Consider the following 23,131-nt stretch of genomic DNA (forward strand, 5'->3'; position numbering starts at 1 on the left):
GAACAAAGAAGCAACAGGGTAAACAAAGCTAGGGGGAAAAAATGCCCAATGTTGTTATAACTTGCGGGATTGAGGAAAGATGAAAACATCTGTGGAACTCCCCTTTAAAGTAATTGTAAATGCAATTTAGCAGGCAAAAAAAAGAAGAAAAACAGATTTATACTTGCCTATCTATACTCATGGAATTGCACAGAGTGGTCCCGAACCCCCTCTTCTCCGTTCCCCTGCTGGTGCTTCTTGGAGCAGGCTCGTGCAGGCTCACTCCTGAGCCTTGCTGGCTACATCGTCCCCGCTCCCTTGTCACCTGCTTTGATTGCTGCCTCAGCAAAGCCTGTGAGACTAGGAAGTGAAGGGAGAGAGCTGCTGCTGACAGGCACAATGGTGGATAGAATGAGAGGGGGTGAGCGGGGTTACTGCTGCCTAAACAATTTTTACCTTGATGCAAGGAATGCATTAAAGTGGTTGTAAACCCTTACATATACCCAGTGGAGTGATGGGCCTCAGGTGATACACAGAGATGAAACAAATCCTCCTACATAAGTTGTACCTGTTTGTCTGTAGCCTTCTCTTTTCATCCATAGCCTTCTCTTACTTACATCAGTTTAAAGTTCAGAATTATAAAGCTTAGCTGAGTTGTCAGGAAAAGAAGGGGGGGAAGAGCTGAAGTCGCACTCCACAGAGCGCAGTGAGGAAAGCTCTGTGAGCTAATTGGAGGCAAGACACACACACACACACCTTCACACAGCAGACAGGAACAGAGCTGAGGCTTTTAATCACAGGTTGTGTGCTGGAGATCCCTCCCCTGTCACCTTTTTACCTTTTGGTTTCAGGAAAACATGTCCAAAGTGATTAATGCAGATAGAGGAACAGAGCAATGGACAGAAATGAAACTTGGTGCTCTTGAGACAAGTACACACTAAAGAGGGATGTGCTTTGTTCATATTTCATGTGTGCGGTTTACAACCACTTTAAGGTAAAAAATGTTAAGGCTTTAAAACCACTTACATTTTTTAACCAATGTAACTTTAAGGCTGGATTTACAGCTTTCTGTTTTGGTGCATTTTTCCCTGATGAACTAAAGGTGTACAAAGCCTTTGTTTCTTTTAGAAAGTAGCCACAGCCTAATCAGAAAAACTTGTCCCATGCCAGCATGCTTTACAAAAGAACCCTTTCTTTCTGTGTGGAAGTAGTGGTCAATCTGCAGAGGTCTGGCGCTTCTTGTTCAGTCAGATCTTTAGCTCTGCAATCAATAAGGCTCATGCTTTTTGCTGATTGGAAAGCTGTAGCTCTGAATTGGTAGAGGACAGGTTAAGAGCTCATTCACATAGGCGTTCAGCACCATGCAGCGTCCACAACTGTTTGTTTACTCTTTTTCCACCACTGAGCTCTGTGCAGGCCACCCAATAAAAGGTACATATCGTCTCTACGGATCCGCACAGTCAAGTTTGACAGGGATGCAGGGATAGTTGTGTGAGCCTGGATGGGGTCCATGCTCCTGATGTGTTTGGCTGTGAGTGAGCCTGCACAGCTATGGCGTACCAATTCAACTTTTATGGGCTGCCTTCATGGAGCGAAGTGGTGGATACAAAACATAAACAGAGCTCTGGCCACTGCACAGGGCTGAGTGCCCATGTAAATAAGCCCCAAACCTCAGCAGAGGGGCCACTGAGAGGAAAGGTCCTTCTGTACAGAATGCTGCCAGGTGGTTTTTCTACCCAGGCTGTGGCTGCTTTCTGAGGCTCCATTCACACTAGCGCGTCTTTTGATGCATTTTGCAGAAATGCATGGAAATTTTTGGAACATGTTCACATCAATGCCTTTTTGTACCTCTGCATTTTTGGAAAGGGTCAGGGACTTTTTTTCATGCAAAATGCAGCGTTTTGCATGTAATAGAATTCAATGGACCAGCATCAAAAACGCAAGTGCACCGTTTTTGCAGCGTTTTTACAGCGTTTTTGAACTGTAAACTGAAAAAAAAAAAAAAAAAACGCAAAACGCGGCAAAAACGCTACAAAAACGCTGCTCAAAAACGTGGCAAGCATGACAAAAAAAACTCCAAAAACGCTCAAAAGCAACATGCATAGGTGTGAATTGAGCCTTAAGGAATGAAACCGGACCCTCCAATTTTCTCTATGGACTGGCGGGTGTAAACTGACTTGTGCCAGTTTACACCCGCCAACATCCGAACCTATCCATCATGCTGATTTGATGGCAGTTATGTGTAAACTGACAGTCGGTCCGTTTAACATCTGACCGCCCATAGAGTAGAGCGGGCTGTCTGCTCTGCATAAGCACAGCGGACACAGACCAGCCATCCGTCTGCTCAGCGGGGCCTAAAACGTTTGACACATTCCGACATAAAACATCAGACACTGGGGACACCTGGAAGTACTATGATTTTTTTTATGTGAGAGTGTTTCTAATGCTTTTATGATGACTTTTAATACAAATGCTTTTATTTTTATTTTTTTAATAAAATACTACACCATGGAGATGGTTCTTGTTGCCTGAGCCTGTGGTGAGAAACAGAGGATGAGCAAGGTTTAGCTTCCCTGGCGGTATGTTTGTCAGATTTTTGAATCTCAAAGCAGTACCTTATTTTGCATAGAAATTTGGTGTTTTATATTGTAGGACTGTAATTCTTAGTAATAACACACTTAAATCGGTTCAAACAAGAGTCTAGTAGACGTCCCAGGTATGATAAAGTTTGAAACACAAAATTTTAATAAATATAAATAATAAAAAAATAGAAAAATGAATTTCGCCACGATTCACTATCGCTCAATTCTACAAGTGTTCTAATTTACTATCACTGTTTTCTAGCTGGTCTAAAACCACTTTTGACGTAAAGAGATTTTTTGGATGCCATGGACAATCAAGTTTCCAGGCAGAAAGAACAGTATATATAATATAAACGTGCAGGCAGGGCACTGGACAAGGCACTAGGGACAAAAGGGATGTGAAATGATTTGATACAGTAATGTAATCTGTAAGATTACAGTGTATTGTATGTGTTATGTTTTTGTACTTTTTGAATTTACCGTCGGACTCCGCCTCATGCGTCGCAACGCTCACAGGGAATGGAGCAGGGAACACAGAGCATCACGCTGATGATCCAGCGGGGGGGACATCGCAGGATACTGGTGACAACGTAAGTAACCTGGGCCAGGATTCTGCAATGGAATCCCGAGTATGGCTCGGGGTTACCGCTAATGGTACTGAAATTTAACCCCAAGCCACACTCGGGAATACCTCCAGGAAGGTTAAAATATTGGTGGAGTTGGAGGTGATTTTCTCTTACCTTATTGAGTATTAGAAAGGGAAGGGGCACAGCGGAGGTCCGGTGGATCAGGAGGATGGAGAGGAGATTGGAGTGTGCCATATTTACCTGCAAAAGCATACTATGATCTGCTTAGAGATATAAGGTCATGGGCATCTGTTAGGCCTTTTTTATGTTTAGGGCAATGAACACACAGGCGGAAAAGGATTTGTGGTTTGTATATTTGAATTTCTTTTTATTTGGACTTGTTTCACTAAGTTGTTCTTGTATCTGGACTTATTTCACTAAATTGTTTTCACTGCATCTGTTTTTGCATTTGTTAATTTATGTACACATAATGCTGCTGTTATTTTTTTTTCACAATAATACACCAAACACACCAAGATTCAAGTAGAAATACTTGTGTCTTTTACTTAAAACAAAAAAAAAAAAGAAAAAAAAATACTTATTCCATTTTATTCCATTTTGTATTTGAACAATACTTTCTTATACCAGAGTTCAGCTTTAAAATTCTCTTCTGCCTTGTTCAGAATATGTAAATGCTTAAGTCTGCAAAGTCTAGGCCGAGGTTCACTTATAGAGAATAGTAGCTTAAACACTAGATTAAAGTGGCATTTTGCTTACGCTTAAAAAGGCTTAAAACAGTTTTTCCACCCACCTAATACCTATGTAAAAAAAAAAAAAAGTAAATGACCTATTTTCAGGCCGCTACGGTCATGTGATTCAGCTCCTCTGTATCAGCCAGCGCAGCTGCAGGGGAGAAAAGGGATTGCTGACAATGGATGGGCCTTTGAAAGCCTATGGGTGATGTCACCACTCCAGGCTTCGCTGGCCATTGTCAGTGCTCTTTCCTCTTCCCTGCAGATATCTCTGGCTGACACAGGGGTTGTGACATGACCGGAGCGGCCAGAAAACATCTTTCTTGCACGGGTTAGTTAGAATAGGTGTTAGGAGGGAGGGCACACTTTTTTAAGGCTAGTAAGTTTAGGCTGGAATTCCACTTTAACAAACACTAATATAAGATATCTGCTCCATTAAGAGTGCCTTATGTTCAGTAAATTGTTTAATTACAAGGCTTGTATTGTAAAAAACGGTGAAGCACAACTGTGTAGCACTGTAAAACAGAACTTGGGTATGTAATAATCAAACCTGCCCCATGTACGTATATCATTGCAAACAGTAATTCTTTATGGTTAGATTTACGGCAACCTGATCTCTTTTTAGGTAAAGGCTTAAGGCAGTGGTTTTTCAACTCCTGTCCTCAGAACCCACTAACAGGCCAGGTTTGCAAGATAACTGAAATACATCACAGGTGATATCATTTGTTGCTCAGTGATTGCAGTATTCTAGTCTGCATCTCCCCAAGGTGATACTTTAAATCTGGCCTGTTAGCGGGCCCTGAGGACAGGAGTTGAGAACCACTGCCTTTTAAGGGAATAACTCTTAACCCCCAACACTCGAGTGTAGCCAGAATTGTCAAATACTTACCACCTTTCCTCTCCCAAGATCTTCACTGTGCAACCCTGCACAGTACCAAACCCCTTAGTACCCTGGGCAGGTCCTCTACCCGACACCAACAGCTCTCATGCAGCCCCACAGGACACTGCCACCATGTTTCACTGTAGGCACCATGCATTTTTCTTTGTACTCCTCATCTTTGTGATTCCATACAGTTTTGAAGCCATCAGTTCCAAAAAACATTTACCTTGGTCTCATCACTCCAGAGCATAGAGTACCAGCAGTTGTCTTCTTTTTCAGCATGGGCCCTGGCAAATTCTAGGTGGGCTTTTTTTGTGCATGGGTTTTAGGAGAGGCTTCCTTCGGACGACACCCATGCATGCCATTCCTCTGCAGTGTATGCCATATTGTGTCACGGGAAACAATCACCCCAGTTTGGCTTTCTGCTACTTTAGCCAACTGCACTGAACTTGCATGCCAATTTTCTTAAACCCTTCTCATTAAAAGACGCTCCCGTTGAGGTGTTAACTTCTGTGGACAGCCTGGACTTCTCTGTGAGATGGTTGCAGTTCCATCTTTGTTAAAATTTTGTATCACTTTTGCTACAGTATTCTGACTGATAAGTAAAACTTTGCTGATCTTCTTGTAGCCTTCACCTTTCTTGTGTAAAGAAATTATTTTCTTTCTCAGGCCTTGTGACATTTTTCTTCCATGTGGTGCCATTGCTGACAGCATGAAATGGGAAGGGGTTTTCTTTAAGTAACTCCGTTTTTATAATCGACTGTCTGCTGGACACCTGTTTAATGAATAATTAGACTAACCTGTAGTTGAATTCTTGTTAAGTAGGATTTTGTTGTCTGAAACGTAGCTCCTAAGGGCACTTTTACATGGGTCGGTGCGCCCGACAGACTCTGCTATGCTCAGTGAGGGATCGTTCCGTTGATCCCCGCTGAGCAGGCGGATGACAGGTCCATCTCCACTCGCTGTGCAGAGACGGACCTGTCAGAGCCCTGCTCTCCTCTATGGGGAGATCGGATGAAAATGGACCATCTGTCAGTTTTCATCTAATCCCATCCGCCAGACAGATGGAAAATGGGGTCTTCATCTGTCTGGATTTTGCGTATCGGATAGCAGCGAGTGTCAGCAGACATGTCGCCGTTGACATTCGCTGCTTTATAGGGCTGAATGGAGCATCCAATCAGGTGCGCCTGAAAAACTGACAGGCGGACCTGATCAGAAAGCCAGTGTGAAAGGGGCCTAAGACTTTCATTGGGATGTATTCATTTTTGCAACATGGTTTTTAATTATTTTGCTAGGAAAAATACTTTTTTGTGTGTGCAAATTAACAAATCTTGGTTGCAATCAATGGCCTGAATTTGTTGGAGTATTGTGTAGTATAGTGTCCCATAGAAAATGTAATTACCTTAGAATAGTTCCAGAGATTCCCATCTGCGTTTCTTTTAAACCTGTATGTACAACTCCTGCTCTCTCAATATCCTCTTATGTAGCCACCCATTCTGATGCACTGAGAGCAGGGAGTGTAATTGATGAGGAATGATAAGTGGCAAGGAGTGATGAGAGTGAATAAAGCTCATCCCTTGCCTCCCTATAGATGAGCTTGTTCCTCTCAGCTGACCACTAGAAGGTGCAAACTTAGCTGGGCTGTACTGTCATTTGCCTGATTACAGTTTTAGAAGCAGGTCTGATAGAATGTAACAAAGCAACCAATAGACAGACTGCATAACTAAATCTACCTTTCAGTGGCCAGTATCCTGGAGAATGCATTTTTTTCAAATGGTATCCAGGGATTTCAGTTTTGCAATCGGCAGGAAGCTGATGTATCAACCCCTGCTGGCTGGTATGAAAAGCAGGAAATACAACAGCAGCTACAAGGATGGACTGAGGATATGCACGCAGTACGTAATGGAATGAATTTGACTTTAAAGTGTCACTAAAGGCAAAACTTTTTTTTTTTTATTATTTTGGATAGCGTAAGGGAAGAGTTATAACCCCTGTCAGGCGTTTTTTATTTATGTTTTGCCTTCTGTGTCACATTGAGGAGATTTCCCTTCACTTCCTGTCCCTTAGCCAAAACAGGAAGTGAGAGGAAATCCCTCCAAAGTGAGTGAATACTAGTGTGTCACCAGAACTAGTGTGCCCATTGAAAAATTTCCCCTCTATTAGTGTTCCAATGTCAACCCAAAATTTTAGATTTTCACATTCGATAACGGTAAACATGACAAATGGAGTGGGTGAATCTCCCTAATCTTCCCTAAAAACTGACAGGTATTTCAATTCCTCTTACCTCTATCCAAAACTAAATAAAATTTGCCTTTAGTGACACTTTAATACTCCCTTAGAGCTTAAATCCTATATATGAGCAAACTAATAAATATCCTTCTGTATGGTTTCCCTTTTTATTTATTTTAATGGCATTTTTTACATTGGGGCAGCAGAAACGTCCCATGTAGTCGTTAACCACTTGCCGACCTCTCACAGTAAATATACGTCATTATTTTGACGCCGATTCTCTACATGATAAAAGTGCTCCCGCGGACGGATTCGAGCTTACCGGAGCCGTCTGCAAACCCGGAAGCGATCTAGTGAGGCCGTTTGCTTTACGTCCCTTCCGGTTCTCAGGCATAAACAAGTGTGTGTGTGTGTTTTTGGGGGGGGCGCTTTTTTTTTTTTTTTTTTTTTTTTTTTTCTTAAGTCAAAATATCAAAAAATAAAAAATATTTTTTTTTCTTTTACTTGTAAAAGTAAAGGAGGACCTGTCATGCTTATTTCTATTACAAGGGGTGTTTATATTCCTTGTAATATGAATAAAAGTTATCAAAAACATAAAATAAAGGGACAGTGTAATAAAAAAAAAAGTAAAATAAATAGGATTTTTTTTTAAAGCACTCCCTCCGTGCTTGCGCACAGAAGCGAATGCATACGCAAGTTGCGCCCACATATGTTAAAACAACACATGTGAAGTGTTGCTGCAATCGTTAGACCAAGAGCAATAATTCTAGTGCAAGACCTCCTCTGTAACTCTAAACAGGTAACCTGTAAAAAATGTTTTTTTGTTTTTTTTCAAATAATTTTTATTAATCATAACAGCAGATAAATAGGCAAGAAGTTGACACTGTAATACACAGACTTCAGCATAACGGCAGTAGGTCCAGCATATGTCAAATAACAGTAAACAATAAAACAAACAGTAGGGGGTCGTTGCTGACTCCATATAAAAACTGCTAGTTATCAAATAGGGTCTGCTATAGAACACAACAAAACCAGAAAAAGAGAAAAAGAAAACAGAGAATAATTAAGGAAAGAAGAGAAAGAAAACTGCAGGATAGAGAAAGATGGGGGGGGGGGTGAAGAAGGAGGGGGGAAGATAGGAGGGCTCGACCATCAGCTCAGGGTGGATCCTTTCGCCTGTGCCACTGCTCCCAAACTTTGTCATGCATTTCCAGTCCGTCCTGTAATCTGGCTGTCATTTTTTCCATCAGCTCTGTCTTTTGTTCTAGTATACAGATCTGCAACCTGGCACCTCGCCGCCGTCAGGACATGCCTAAGCAGTTTTTTTTGGGGGAATCTGCAGGGGTGAAACTCCTAAGAGAAATGATTTCGGGGTCCTGGGAGCCTGTACTCCCAGAAGGTGGGACAATAAGAGCTGTGTTTCCATCCAGAAAGGCACTATCTTGGGGCAGGTCCAGTAGATGTGATATAGGGTCCCCTTGGCTTCTTGACAGCACCAACACCTAGCCGAGCTGGAGGGATAGATAGTGTGGAGAACATCTGGTGTCAGGTAAAAGTAGAGAATTTTATAAGCATTCTCTTTGTAGAGCGTGCAAAAAGAGCTTTTGCCTGAGACCAGATCGTCTGCCAGGTCGCCTCTGGGATCTCCTCTCCACCAAGTGGCCAAAGTGGAATAAATCCCGTGTCACCCAGGGCGAAGACATCTGGTGTGTGAGACCAGCAAGCATTCTGGGGTTATAAAGGAAGGAGGTCAAATAAGACCTCTCCGAAACCAGGCTGCTCGAGATAGTCTGCGCCAGAGCGATCTAAGATGCAGCATAGGTCCCAGAAGCCGGCCCCAGTCCACCTCCGCGTTTGCTTTCCAGAGCAAGCTGTTTGGGTGCAAGCCATGTCTTTTCAATTTCTGTCTACTTGTTGTAAGATCGTTGGGGAAACCAGGAGGTCAAGGCACGCAGCTGAGCTGCTTGGTAGTATTTAAGTCAGGAAACACCAACCCCCCATCGGAGCGAGACGCTGCCAGGACCGAGCGGGGTATTCTATGTCTCTTATAGTTCCAGACAAAGCACACCAAGTCCGCCTGGAGTCTCCTCAAGTCTGCATATGGAATTGGAATGGGCAGTGTCTGGAAGAGATAAAGGCGTTTGGGGAGGATGGTCATCTTCACAGAGGTCACCCTCCCCAGGAGAGAAATATGGTGGACCTTCAAAGTCTGTAGAAGGTCTCTTATGGATCGGAACATGGTGGGGGAATTACCTTGGTATAAAGTGGCACAAGATGGGGTGATCTGAACCCCCAAATATTTCAGGGCTGTCGTCTTCATATGGTAGGAGAAGCACTGCTGCAGGTGTTGAACTTCTACTGCTGGGATGTTAATAGGGAGAGCCTTCGAGTTAGTCACGTTTATTTTACAGCCGGAGACAAATTTGCAGAGATCGAGTTCAGTGTGTAGGTTGGGCAGTGAGGTCCTAGGGTGGGTCAGGGTGAGTATGATGTCGTCTGCGAAAAGTGCTAATTTAAGCTCCCTATGCCTGCATTGGGAACCCACGGATATCTGGATTTCTACGAATGGACGCCACCAGGGGCTCACCACACAGTGCAAACAGTAACGGTGAGAGTGGGCACCCCCAGCGGGTCCCATTCGCTATCGGAAAGGGGGAGGACAGAGCAAAAGGGGTCTTAACCTGGGATGTAGGATTAGTGTATAAGTGATGGATAGCCCGTAGGGAAGGACCCCGAAATCCCATGTGTCTCAACGTGGCGAACAGGAAAGGCCAGCTAAGGCAGTCAAAGACCTTTTCCGCATCCAGTCCGAGAGCTAGAGCTTCTAGGCCGTCCCTGTTCGCCACATCTATTAGGTCAATAACCCATCTCGTGTTGTCCCCTGCCTGATGAAGGGGGACGAAGCCCACCTGATCCTTATGTATCAAGGAGGGCAGTATCAGGTTTAGACGCATCGACAGGAGCTTGGTGATGATTTTCAGGTCAGAGTTTAAGAGTGCAATCGGCCTGTAACTAGCGCATAGGGGTAGGATCCTTGTCAGGTTTGTGGATCAACGTGAGAAACGACCTTTGCATATCTGAGGGAATAGGGGTTAGCTGAAGAAAGGCATTGAATAGTTTACACATATGTGGTAGGAAAATGGGGAGGAATGATTTGTAATATTCATAAGGGAGGCCGTCCGGGCCGGGGGATTTATGTGTAGGCAGGGTCTTGATGGTGGCCATCAGTTCCTCTACCGTGACAGATGCATTAGGGAAAGGAGGTCCAATGTCTGAAGTCTGGGGATTCCACTGCGCTCTAGATACTGGTGCAAGCGGTCGGTCAGGTCAGGGGAGGGGGTCATGCGGGATCTCAGGGTCGCTGTAAAGGACCGTGTAAAACTCCTCGAAGGCATGAGCTATGTCTTGAGGGTGACAGAGAAGGCAGCCTGCCCCTATTTTTTATTTGCTATGGGGTAGTCGTGTGAGAGCGTTCCGACAGTTTGCGTGCTAACAGGGAGTGGGCTTTGTTTCCCTTATCATAGTAAATTTGTTTCAGTCTAAGGATCGCCTTCTCCACTTGGCTCATTGCAAGGTCTCGGAGTGTTGTTCGCCAACAGACAATTTTTTTAGGAAAGATAGGGACGGCGAGGTTTGTAGTCGGAGCTACAGGGCCCTGAGGTCTCTTTCAGCTTGCAATTTAGAGGCTTTCGCATATTTTTTCATGGCCGAGGAGATCGCCATACAGCGCCCTCTGAGAACCGCTTTGTGGGCCTCCCAGAGAGTGGAAGGGGAGATATCGGGGGTATCATTTTCAAGGAAGTAGTGCTGTAATGTGGACTCTAGCTCCATTTTGGAGGGGCTGTGTTGGAGAAGGAAATTATTCAACTGCTAGTGGCACGGTTTGCGATTAAGGGCGCCTATTTCCAGGGTCCTAAGTACAGGGGTGTGGTCGGACCAGGAGATCGGTAGGATCTTGGCATCCCTGGTAACATGTAGGCTGGCATTATTGACGAAAAAGTAGTCAATGAGGGAGTGCATGCAGTGAGGGGCAGTAAAGAACGTGAATTGCCTATCCCCAGGATGGTTGGCCCGCCAGGCATCAAATAGGACATAGCGTCTAGTAATATGGCACAATAGTTTTGAGTCCCTAGTGGCTCGAGTTTGAGGGTCCGTAGGGTTCAGCACAAATGGCGATCTAGCACCACCGAGTGGGACAAGTTAAAATCCCCGCCAACAATCAGATATTCATTAGGCGTCCGGAACAGACGTGCAAACACTTTAGTTAGGAAGTTATTTGGTGGGTGTTTTGGGGGCATAGAGGGTACATAAAGTGATAGCCTGCGTTTGCCATTGACCTCGTAAGATAATGTAGTGTCCCCGTGGATCAACAAATCACTCAGAGCACGTGAAGGGGGAACCATGCTTGAAAAGGATGGCTACTCCCGCCCGCTTATGGGTGTTAAGCGCCTGTTAAACCTAAGGATATTGTCTGGAAGTGAAAGCGAAGGAATCTCCTTTGTTAAAGTGCGTTTCCTGAAGCAGGATAATGTCCGCCCCAGAATGCCTGAGTTACCTTAACGCAAGATGGCTTTTCCTATTTGAGTTTAAGCCGTGGACATTAAGTGACATAATCTTAGCCATGGTCATGGGTATGTGCAAACTTAAAGATACTCATCTGATCCAGCCGCAGAGATGCCTTGGCGTCTGGGAGGGGAAGATGCCCATTCTCAGAATAGGTCCTGATGTCTCCCCAGGAGCAGGGGCCAAGCCAGAGAGGTAGGGGGAGAAAAGAAGGAAAGAGAAGAGAAAAACATATTAATTAGATACATAATAGACAAAAATAAACAGTGCAATGAAGCCCCAAGTGGTCTGTGCCACACGGGGCTCAATAAGTTCCAATAGGTCCTCCCGACCAGGGCCCAAAAGAAGGAACCAGGCCGGGGGGACATAGAGAATTGTAGTGATCGATAACCAGAATCTACAGTAGGGTAACAAAGGAACTCTAGTAGGGTAAACCTATAGGGGAACTATTGATCGGGAGGGTTACCACTCTCAAGTCTTCAGTAGGAAGTGCCCAGTAAACAAAACAGATAACGGGCAGGAGGCCTAAGGGGATTGCAAATGAGGCTGATGAGTGGGTCAGGAAAGTCAGGGAAATGAGTGTACATGCCATAGCTGTCAAGGAAGAAGAGACCTATGTCTGTCAGCCATGTTTAGGTTTAGCAGGTCTGTGGGGAGAGTCCTGGCACCTGGGGCATTTGGTCGGGGGTACCTTCTGCCAGACCGTGGGTGGTGGTGGCGGCGGCGTGGCCACCAAGTTCCATTCTTGGAGGCGGGCGGATATGGATCTCCATGGTATTACAGAAAGTGGCCAAATCCTTAGGGTAGCGTAGCACTGCCGACTGTCCTTGCCGGTGGGCCGTAAGGCTGAAGGGGAAACCCCATCGGTAGACTGTCGTTTTCCTGTAGCGAAAGGAGGAGGGGTTTGAGGAGTCTGCATTTCTGCAAGGTGATCCAAGAGAGGTCCAGGTACAGCTGTATCTGTGCATTGCCAAAGACCACCTTCCTGATAGTGCGGGCTTTACGCATGATGTCCTCTTTCAGGGGGTAGGAGTGGACCCTGCAGATGACATCTCGATGTCTGGAAGCAGGACCCTTGAAACGTAGGGCAAGGTGTGCCTGATCCATCCTGATGGGTTTATTCGGGGGTTCACCCAGGAGGTCATTGAATAGGTTTTGCTGGTTGTCGTGCAAGTCTTCAGGACCCTCCGATTCAGGCAGGCCTCTGACACAAATGTTGTCTCTGCGCCCCCTATTGTCCGGGACCTCCAGATGGCGCTGCATGTCTCTGAGCATCAGACGGTGGTCAGCTCCTTGTAGTTGAGTGCGGTGTACTGCCAGCTTGGTTTCTTGTATTTCCTCCTCCGCCATCTCCACTCTGTCCGAGAGATGTTTAAAGTTAGTGTGAAGTACTTGAATTTCGGCTCGGCAGGCGGACTTAACCTCCTCAATAAACAGCTTAAAGTTCCCTTTAATTGGTATGGCTTGGAAGTAAGCCTGTCGGGGGGGGGGGGGGGGGTATGCAGGTAGCAGGGGTCTGTCCCCAGTTGATGCTGTGAAAGGTGCAGTGGAGAGGGCCCCTGCTGCATCTGGGGGTCCCGCGGATCACTCCATGCTGTGGGCTGTGGTGGAGAAAGGAGCTTGTCTGCCTGCCCCTCCATAAGGGCCAAGGCCGGGGATCTGGCTGCCTGGGCATAAGAAATTGTGCGGTCTGCCCCCCTTTCATTAGACCTGGAGAATCTAGAGCGAGTCTGTCTCTGTGGCTGGGGGGGAGCAGGGGCAGGGTGGTATGCCTGCTGAGGCGTATGTCCTCCATCCTCCATATTGCCCTGCTTGCGAGGGTCCCGGGGTCCGGGTATGCTCAGGCGGGGGGTGATCTTCTGAGTTCACAGATGGGGTTGGGGAGTCAGGGCCCCCTGCAGACAGGCCCGGATCCGAGGCCGTGCGCAGCAGCCGTAGGAAGGCCTCAGAGCACTACGTGTATGTGGCTGCAGTGAGGCCTAGCGGAGCGTGCTATAGTTCGTGTGGCGGCACCGCCTGAGAGGCATGGAGCGGGGGTAGACTCACCGCTCCTGGTGCCAAGGGATGCAGCCCGGTCGTTCCCCATGCAGAATGCAGAGTCAGGTGGGCTCCGTGGATGGGCTGGAGACTGGGAGACCGCGTGGAGGAGGTGGCTGGCGCTATCTTTTCCGCCCCACCGAGTAGCATGGGGGGCAGCGAGAAATACCCTTGGAAGGTCGCAGGAGAGCCAGGAGGAGGCTGGGACGATCCTCAGGCTTTGGAGGAGCGGGTTCTCCTGGGTCCACCCATATACAGGCAAGTGAAATCCCCCTAAAAGGCCGCAGAGCTGTGGGCTGGTGGAGAGCTAAGAGCTCAGTCTTCCATACAGGGCAATTTCCGGTCACGCCCCTGTAAAAAATTTGAAAGCATCTCTGATGGAGATTTTTTTTAAGTACAGTAATTTGTAGCCATTCCACAATTGTGTGCTTGGGGGTTCTAAGTATATTCCTAGCAAAAAATACTAATTTAAACTTGTAAACAAAAAGTTCCAGAAAAGGTCAGCAAGTGGTTAAAAATGTTTCCTTGAATACTGAATCTGTATATATTTTAGATTAACGCAGTAGTAAACTGTGGCTGTTTAAAAAAAAAAAACAACTTTAAAGCAATTGGCTAATGTGCTAGTATGCATCGCATACTAGCACATTATGAAGTACTTACCTTGGAACTAAGCCTTTCAGCGGCACACTGTCATCGCTGAACGGACTGACATCTTCCCCCGGTCTTTCTTCCGGTTTTGCGCTCTGGCTGGAGCCGTGATGATGTTGCTCCCACAAATGCGCGCGGGAGCCCTCGGTTCTAGCACGAAAATCTGAAGGTCCGGCAAAGTATGTCGGACCTTCGGAGCACATGTGCCGGTGGCGTAATTGGCTGCATCCAGGGTGAATATCTCCTAAACAGTGCAAATTTAGGAGATATTCATTTTACTTACAGGTAAGCCTTATTATAGGCTTACCTGTAGGTAATGATCACCAAGCAGGCTTTACTACCGCTTTAATGCAATCCAAAGTTCTTCATAGAGTGTAGAGGAAACACAGTTCCTTTGACCTCATGATTCTCATTTGCTCTGACATGCACTGTGAGCTGTAAGGTCTTGTATAGACAGGTGTGTGGCTTTCCTAATCAAGTCCAACCAGTATAATCAAACACAGCTGGACTCAAATGAAGGTGTAGAACCATCTCAAGGATGATCAGAAGAAATGGACAGTATCTGAGTTAAATATATGAGTGTCACAGCAAAGGGTCTGAATACTTAGGACCATGTGATATTTCAGTTTCCTTTTTAATAAATCTGCAAAAATGTCAACAATTCTGTGTTATTCTGTCAATATGGGATGCTGTGTGTACATTAATGAGGAAAATGATTGAACTTAAAGGATTTTAGCAAATGGCTGCAATATAACAAAGAGTGAAAAATGTAAGGGGGTCTGAATACGTATATATATATATATATATATATATATATATATATATATATATACGTATATATATATATATATATATATATATACACCGTATTTATCGGCGTATAACACGCACTTTTTTCCCCTTAAAATCAGGGGAAAATCGCGGGTGCGTGTTATACGCCGATCCCCTGCGATCCTGACCTGTCAGAATTAAAAAATCGCTGACCGCGATTTGAAAATGGCGCCGAAATACACAGTGCCGGTCCTCGGCTCTCTTCTCGGCGGCTTTCGGTTTCACTCGAGCGCCGCCCGAACCTAGCCGAGTATACTCGGCTAGTTTCGGATAGCTCCGCTCACCGTCCGAGTGGAACCGAAAGTAAACGAGAGCCGAGGACCGGCTCTGTGTATTTCGGCGCCGGTGGCGCCATTTTCAAATCGCGGTCGGCGATTTTGAAGCTCACAGGCTTCAGCAAGGCTGGACTGGGGCAAGGCTGGACTGGACACTGGGGAAGGCTGCACTGACATGGCTGCACTAGCAAGGCTGCACTGGCAAGGCTGCACTGACAAGGCTGCACTGACCAAGGCTGGACTGGGGCAAGGCTGCACTGAGAAGGCTGCAATGATGGGCATTTAAATGTAAGTTTTTTTCCCTTCAACTTCCCTCCTAAAAGTTTTTTTTCCTTAAAATTCCCTCCTAAATTGAGGTGCGTGTTATACGCCGATAAATACGGTATATATATATATATATATATATATATATATATATATACTAATTTTATCGTATCAATAGTAAAAACATTTTCTAAAATACATTCTGAAGACATACAAAGAGATTCTCCGTAAGTTGCAAATTTATAGACTTGTAATTCAATTGTAGATCAGCCTATGTGTTTCGCGGAAACACCCCCTTCATCAAGACTGTGTAAACGACATGGTATATTATGTTTACATAGATCAGGCTCAACCTAAAAAAATAATAGAGAGAGAGATATCAGCAATTTTCAAGAAGAAATCCATCTCCAAACTGCCAGCACATGAGACACACCCAGATAACATGGAGTTATTAGGGAAGTAAGGTATTATGTAGGCATCACATTTACAGAGACCACATAGGTAGGCAAAACGTGTGGGCAAGATATTGCTTCCAAACCCAAGATGGAAACCTCCACTTAAAAAGGGTTCTCCTATTTTCCTATTTTGACCATGTGTTACCCTAGATGCAGACTGTGACTGCATTTATTTGTTTAAATTGTGTTCTGCATCAAGTAAAGTCACTTCAGTGTTTGCCAAAAATATGGCACGAATTCAAAATAGCCATAAGCATCTGCCCACAGAAGTATGTTTTTTTTTTTTTTTGTCCAAAAATGGCCTTGAAAGATCAAAAAGTTGCCAGTTCAGGTACAAGTATGCTGTGTAAAAATAAAAATCTTGTTTTGTTTTTTTGTAATTATGTATTTGGTTGCAGACGGGCTACTGGGATTCTTGACGTTTTGGCTGGGGTCAAGTGTAGTATTGTCTTAGGAAGAACGTGGATACTGACTTGTGACAAATGCTCTACTACTGTGCTCTGTGAGCAAAAGGAAGAAATGTATGATGTTTAGCAAGTCAAATGAAGAAGTATATAACTGATCAAAGTTCGAACTGTATGGATGGCAAATGGTTTTGCCCAATGGTTCACCTTAGATCTGGGGAAGATGGTATGGGCTTGAGGCTTACATGTCTGTATATTTGTGGTTGCCAGAGGTTCAGTTCTCTGAACAGTTCTCTGTACGAAAATTGCATTCCAGTTCTTTTGTTGGGAATAAGTTGTGCAAGCTGCCTTTTAAGTGGCTATTCTCACCCTTAGACTAGGGAACAAAGGAACCTATCCTTTTTTTTTCTAAGGTTTAAGGTGATGTACACATACAATATTGTGCCTCCCAGTTGTATGCAGATGGCTCATTGGCACATTAATTGTATTTTAGAAAGGATAAAATTGCAGGTAAAAGTTAGAAAAATGATTTAAAGCTTCCCTTATTCCCACAGAGACGGAATTTTACCAGTTTCACACAGCTCCTAACTTGTTCACCTAGACATTACAAGTATTTCTTGATTTCATATTATTATATGTTTCTCTTGGTTAGTCATTAGAGGGTTAAATCACCTAATTGAGTGCTGTACACTCCCTATATTGTGTAACACATAGTGACAGGTTTCCTTGGCATGTAAAGACGGCGGTGCAATTGGTAGCCTACCTGCTGAACACCTTTACAGAAAATTCCAAAATCCTGCCTTGATGTAGTAGTATCTGTTTACTTTTCTGTGTGCATGTAGAACCAATGCATTGTCTTTAGTAGAATGTTCTCTAGTAATTGGAAGGAAAAAATACATGACCTGTGCTTGCATTCATGTGTACTAGGTATAACATGGTGCTGACACCTACAGTTTTACTATCTGTGACTGTGTGTGTATGTGTATATGTGTGTATGTGTGTGTATATATATATATATATATATATATATATATATTCATTTATTAGGTCACCCATCTTGATATAAAAGATCTCTAGTATTTCTAGACTAATTTTTTTTTTTTTTTATATACGATATATGTGTCTCAGATGACTGAGATCCTCGGCTACTTTGCAGTCCCACAGGAACAGGGTAGGAGTATGTAGCTCCTTTACCTTGACAACTATGTGCAGCTGCTTCCCCCATGGCTCCTCCAGTTATATTAGGTTTATTGTATTCGTTGATCAGGTGTTCCAAGCAGGCAACCATGTGTTAACATGCCAGCATTTTATTCCTCAGGCAAATCTGTGGCCTGCTACTCCATCTGTTTTTGCTGTCAGCCAGCAGTGCTGTCTTGGGGTATGTAACAGTTGGCAGGTATACTTTTCTATACACTCCTTAATTGGCACCCACAGTCATCCATTTCCTGATGACCCGCCCTAGTAGGAAGTGCGGGGATAGTTTTAGCCCTGCCGTATTAAAGCAATATTTTGTCACAATTAGTTGACTACAGCTTGGCTGTGGATAGCTTGGCTCTTATTTGGCTTCCTTGTAGATTTGGGAATTTTGAGGAAGGGAATTTTAACAATGTGCCACTGATGGATCAGTTACTAATGGAAGGATTTTACCATTTAAGTTTGCAAAGAACAGTGCACTGTTTGACCAAACACCGCAGCACACTGCAGGATTCAAATCTTCGTCACATATTATTTACTACATCATATTAGCATTAGCAACTACAGTACATGAGGAATAAAACTTTACAGTGATCAGACAAAACCTAATTGGATGCCAGCTATCAGTTCTTCTGTATTGTCAGGTGAGGTCCAACAGAATGACTGTTTTTCCTTTATTTTACTTTTGGTTAAAAAATTGTTTGCTATTCTGAAAGAACAGGTTTGCCACCCAGCATTCTTAGATTTCTAATAATCAGTTCATTGGTTGCATTATCAAAGCTATTCTGGACTTAAAGTGACACTAAATTATATCCTTATTTTCCCAAAATAATCCATACACATCCAACTGCCTATGACCCTGTAATCTATTTTTTATTAAACAATTTCCTACTGCGTGTCTGCCTCTTTGCAATGTCCTCGGTGAGCTCTCAATCCCCCCCCCCCCTCATTTCAGTTTGTTTGGGATAAGCAGTGCATGTTGGTTGTGGTCATGTGCACTGCACTTATGCACACTACACAACATCTACACCACATGACATCCCATAGTACAACTAGGGAGCAAGCAAGAGATGGTGGCTACACTCCTAAATACAATGGGACCATAAAAAACAAACCTAGCCACCCTCTCGCAGAAGTCAGATCACAGCAGCATTTGGAGAATGTTGAGAGCAATAGTAGGTACTGTACTTTTTAAAGGCTAAGTTTTTACTCTTCAGCCTAGGGGCTCTTTCACATTTGCTTTCCACTCAGCGGACTCCGCTTTGCTCAGCGGGGGGATTGATCTGCTGATCCCCGCTGAGCAGGCGAATGATGGGTCTGTCTCCGCTCACTGTGCTGAGATGGACCTGTCAGAGCCCCACTGTCCTCTATGGGGAGATCGGATGAAAATGACTGCCTGTCTGTTTTTTTTATCCGATCCTCCAGACGGATGGAAAATGGGCTCTCCATCTGGATTTCACAGATAGGATGGGGGGGCAGGAGCAGAGGAGGCAGGAGCTGGAACATGTTGCATGTTTCACACTAAATACAGGTGGAACATGTTCCAAAGGTAAGCTTATGCTTTAAGATAAAAATAAAAAAATTAAATAGAATTGTATTTAATTTTTATTTTTTTAAACCAGCATTTAGTGTCACTTTAAAATCTTTTTGAGCTCGGAGTTAAAGTGGTTCTAAAGGCAGAAGATTTTTTACCTTAAAGTGGTTGTAAACCCTGTTACACCACCTGTGCCTACAGGTAAGTTTATAATAAAGCTCTACCTGTAGGTACTGTAAATATCTCGTAAACCTGCATGGTTTAGTAGATATTTACCATATACGCTTACACGTCATCGGTGCATGCACACTGAAGAAACGGCTTGATCATGCCGCTTCTAAAGGGCCTGTGCCGTGACCGGCGGCTCCCGCGCACATGCGTGTGAGTGACGTCATCGCGGCTCCGGCCAATCACAGCGCCGAAGACCGCGAACCCGGAAATGACTCTGGGAAACATGTCTCTGGTCACAGCAGGGTACAGGGACTGCTGCAACAGCTTCCATCTAAGGTAAGTATTTTATAATGAGCTTTATTATTATTATTATTATTATTTTTTATATATACAGTGTGTGTGTATATATATATATATATATATATATATATATATATATATATATATATATATATATATATACAGTGGGGACGGAAAGTATTCAGACCCCCTTAAATTTTTCACTCTGTTATATTGCAGCCATTTGGTAAAATCATTTAAGTTCATTTTTTTCCTCATTGATGTACACACAGCACCCCATATTGACAGAAAAACACAGAATTGTTGGCATTTTTTCAGATTTATTAAAAAAGAAAAACTGAAATATCACAAGGACCTAAGTATTCAGACCCTTTGCTCAGTATTTAGTAGAAGCACCCTTTTGATCTAATACAGCCTTGAGTCTTTTTGGGAAAGATGCAACATGTTTTTCACACCTGGATTTGGGTATCCTCTGCCATTCCTCCTTGCAGATCCTCTCCAGTTCTGTCAGGTTGGATGGTAAACGTTGGTGGACAGCCATTTTTAGGTCTCTCCAGAGATTCTCAATTGGGTTTAAGTCAGGGCTCTGGCTGGGCTATTCAAGAACAGCCACAGAGTTGTTGTGAAGCCACTCCTTTGTTATTTTAGCTGTGTGCTTAGGGTCATTGTCTTGTTGGAAGGTAAACCTTCGGCCCAGTCTGAGGTCCTGAGCACTCTGGAGAAGGTTTTCGTCCAGGATATCCCTGTACTTGGCCGCATTCATCTTTCCCTCGATTGCAACCAGTCGTTCTGTCCCTGCAGCTGAAAAACACCCCCACGGCATGATGCTGCCACCACCATGCTTCACTGTTGGGACTGTATTGGACAGGTGATAAACTGTGCCTGGTAGGGGTGCAACAGATCAAAAAACTCACGGTTCGGATCGTACCTCGGATCAGCAGTCACGTTTCGGATCATCTTCGGATCAACAAAAAAAAATCTCCCCCACTGTAATATCCACGTCATCTCCCCCACTGTAATATCCACGTCATCTCCCCCACTGTAATATCCACGTCATCTCCCCCACTGTAATATCCACGTCATCTCCCCCGCTGTAATATCCACGTCATCTCCCCCACTGTAATATCCACGTCATCTCCCCCACTGTAATAATATATTAGCAGGGTATTGGCAGGGCATTGCAGAGTATTGGCACTGCTGCCCTGATCTCTCCCCTCCACTGTACAGATCAGTACACAGAGGGGAGAGAGGAACCGGTGTCATGATGCCGATTTGTTTACAAGTGATCGCTCCGTCGGCCTAGCTCCGCTCCGAGCTAGGCCGAAGCCGCGGCCTTTCCTAAGGCCAAGGCGGTGGCGCGCTCCGCGGAGCGCATGTGTGTCGATCCGAACAGGCTGAACCGTTCGGATCACGGATCGGTGACAATCCGTTGCACCCCTAGTGCCTGGTTTTCTCCACAGATACCGCTTAGAATTAATGCCAAAAAAGTTCTATCTTGGTCTCATCAGACCAGAGAATCTTATTTCTCACCATCTTGGAGTCCTTCAGGTGTTTTTTTTAGCAAACTCCATGCTGGCTTTCATGTGTCTTGCACTGAGGAGAGACTTCCGTCGGGCCACTCTGTCATAAAGCCCCGACTGGTGGAGGGCTGCAGTGATGGTTGACTTTCTACAACTTTCTCCCATCTCCCGACTGCATCTCTGGAGCTCAGCCACAGTGATCTTTGGGTTCTTCTTTACCTCTCTCACCAAGGCTCTTCTCCCCTGATAGCTCAGTTTAGCCGGACGGCCAGCTCTAGGAAGGGTTCTGATTGTCCCAAACGTCTTCCATTTAAGGATCATGGAGGCCACTGTGCTCTTAGGAACCTTAAGTGCAGCAGAAATTTTTTTCGTAACCTTGGCCACAATTCTGTCTCCGAGCTCTTTAGGCAGTTCCTTTGACCTCATGATTCCCATTTGCTCTGACATGCACTGTGAGCTGTAAGGTCTTATATAGACAGGTGTGTGGCTTTCCCAATCAAGTCCAATCAGTATAATCAAACACAGCTGGACTCAAATGAAGGTGTAGAACCATCTCAAGGATGATCAGAAGAAATGGACAGCACCTGAGTTAAATATATGAGTGTCACAGCAAAGGGTCTGAATACTTAGGACCATGTGATATTTCAGTTTTTCTTTTTTAACAAATCTGCAAAAATGTCAACAATTCTGTGTTTTTCTGTCAATATGGGGTGCTGTGTGTACATTAACGAGGAAAAAAATTGAACTTAAAGGATTTTAGCAAATGGCTGCAATATAACAAAGAGTGAAAAATTTAAGGGGGTCTGAATACTTTCCATCCCCACTGTGTGTATGTATGTGTGTGTGTGTGTGTGTGTGTGTGTGTGTGTGTATGTATGTATGTATGTATATATATATATATATATATATATATATATATATATATATATATATAATAAAGCTCATTATAAAATACTTACCTTAGATCGAAGCTGTTGCAGCAGTCCCTGTACCCTGCTGTGACCGAAGACATGTTTCCCGGAGTTATTTCCGGGTTCGCGGTCTTCGGCGCTGTGATTGGCCGGAGCCGCGATGACGTCACTCACACGCATGTGCGCGGGAGCCGCCGATAAAAAAAGGCCTGTGTGCAGCAGCCCCCCTAATACTTACCTGAACCCCATCTCGATCCAATGATGTTGCACAAGAACCTCGGCTGTCCGGGACTCCCCTTCTCATTGGCTGCGACAGCAGCGGGTTGTTATTGGCTCTTGCTTCTGTCAATCAGTCAGTGAGCCAATGAGGAGAGAGAGGGGACGGGGCTGAGTTGCAGCTTCGTGTCTGAATGGACACACAGAGCAGTGACTCGGCTTGGTGCCCCCATACCAACCAGAAGAAATTGTGTGCAAAACCACTGTACAGAGCAGGTAAGTATAACATGTTACTTATAAATAGGGTTGTCCCGATACCGATACTAGTATCGGTATCGGCACGATACCGAGCATTTGCCCAAGTACTTGTACTCGGGCAAATGCTCCCGATGCTTCCCCCGATACCTGGAAGACAGCTGTGATCGGCGCGTGGGGGAGTTACAAGATTCTCCTCCAGCGGCTTTCACCAGCTTTAGTGACATACAGCGGTGATCGCTCACAGCTGACTGTCACTGCATCCTCCTCCATGCCCCCTCCGTTCCTCTGTGCCTCTCCGCTGTCCCCTGCATTCCTCTCTCCTTATCTGTCCCTCTCCGTTCTCCCCCTCCGTTCCTCTCTCCCTATCTGTCCCTCTCCGTTCTCCCCCTCCGTTCCTCTCTCCTTATCTGTCCTCTCCGTTCTCCCCCTCAGTTCCTCTGTCCCCCTCCTCCTTCCTTTGTGTATGGATAGAGTCAGCTGACTCTGTCCATTCACATAACTGAAACATTGTAATCTCCTGTGATTACGATGTGTCAGTTTATGAATGGAGAGGAGCCGCTGT

The 23,131-nt window shown here is 44.7% G+C and overlaps 1 protein-coding gene across 4 annotated transcripts in view; it reads left to right on the forward strand.

Moving 5' to 3' along the window:
• PHACTR4 (phosphatase and actin regulator 4) overlaps positions 1-23,131 on the forward strand; it is a 163,753-nt gene that overhangs the window by 80,964 nt on the left and 59,658 nt on the right. Inside the window, exon 1 of one of the 4 annotated variants that reach the window (XM_073616197.1) lies at positions 846-973. The exons of the other annotated variants lie outside the window; for them this stretch is intronic. The gene's annotated coding sequence lies outside the window, so the exon portion shown is untranslated. Of the gene's footprint in view, positions 1-845; positions 974-23,131 lie in introns of those variants that run through there. 4 annotated transcript variants of the gene reach the window in all.

Source organism: Aquarana catesbeiana, linkage group LG02 (assembly GCF_042186555.1).
Source record: "Aquarana catesbeiana isolate 2022-GZ linkage group LG02, ASM4218655v1, whole genome shotgun sequence".
In the NCBI taxonomy this organism is placed as follows: Eukaryota; Metazoa; Chordata; class Amphibia; order Anura; family Ranidae; genus Aquarana; species Aquarana catesbeiana.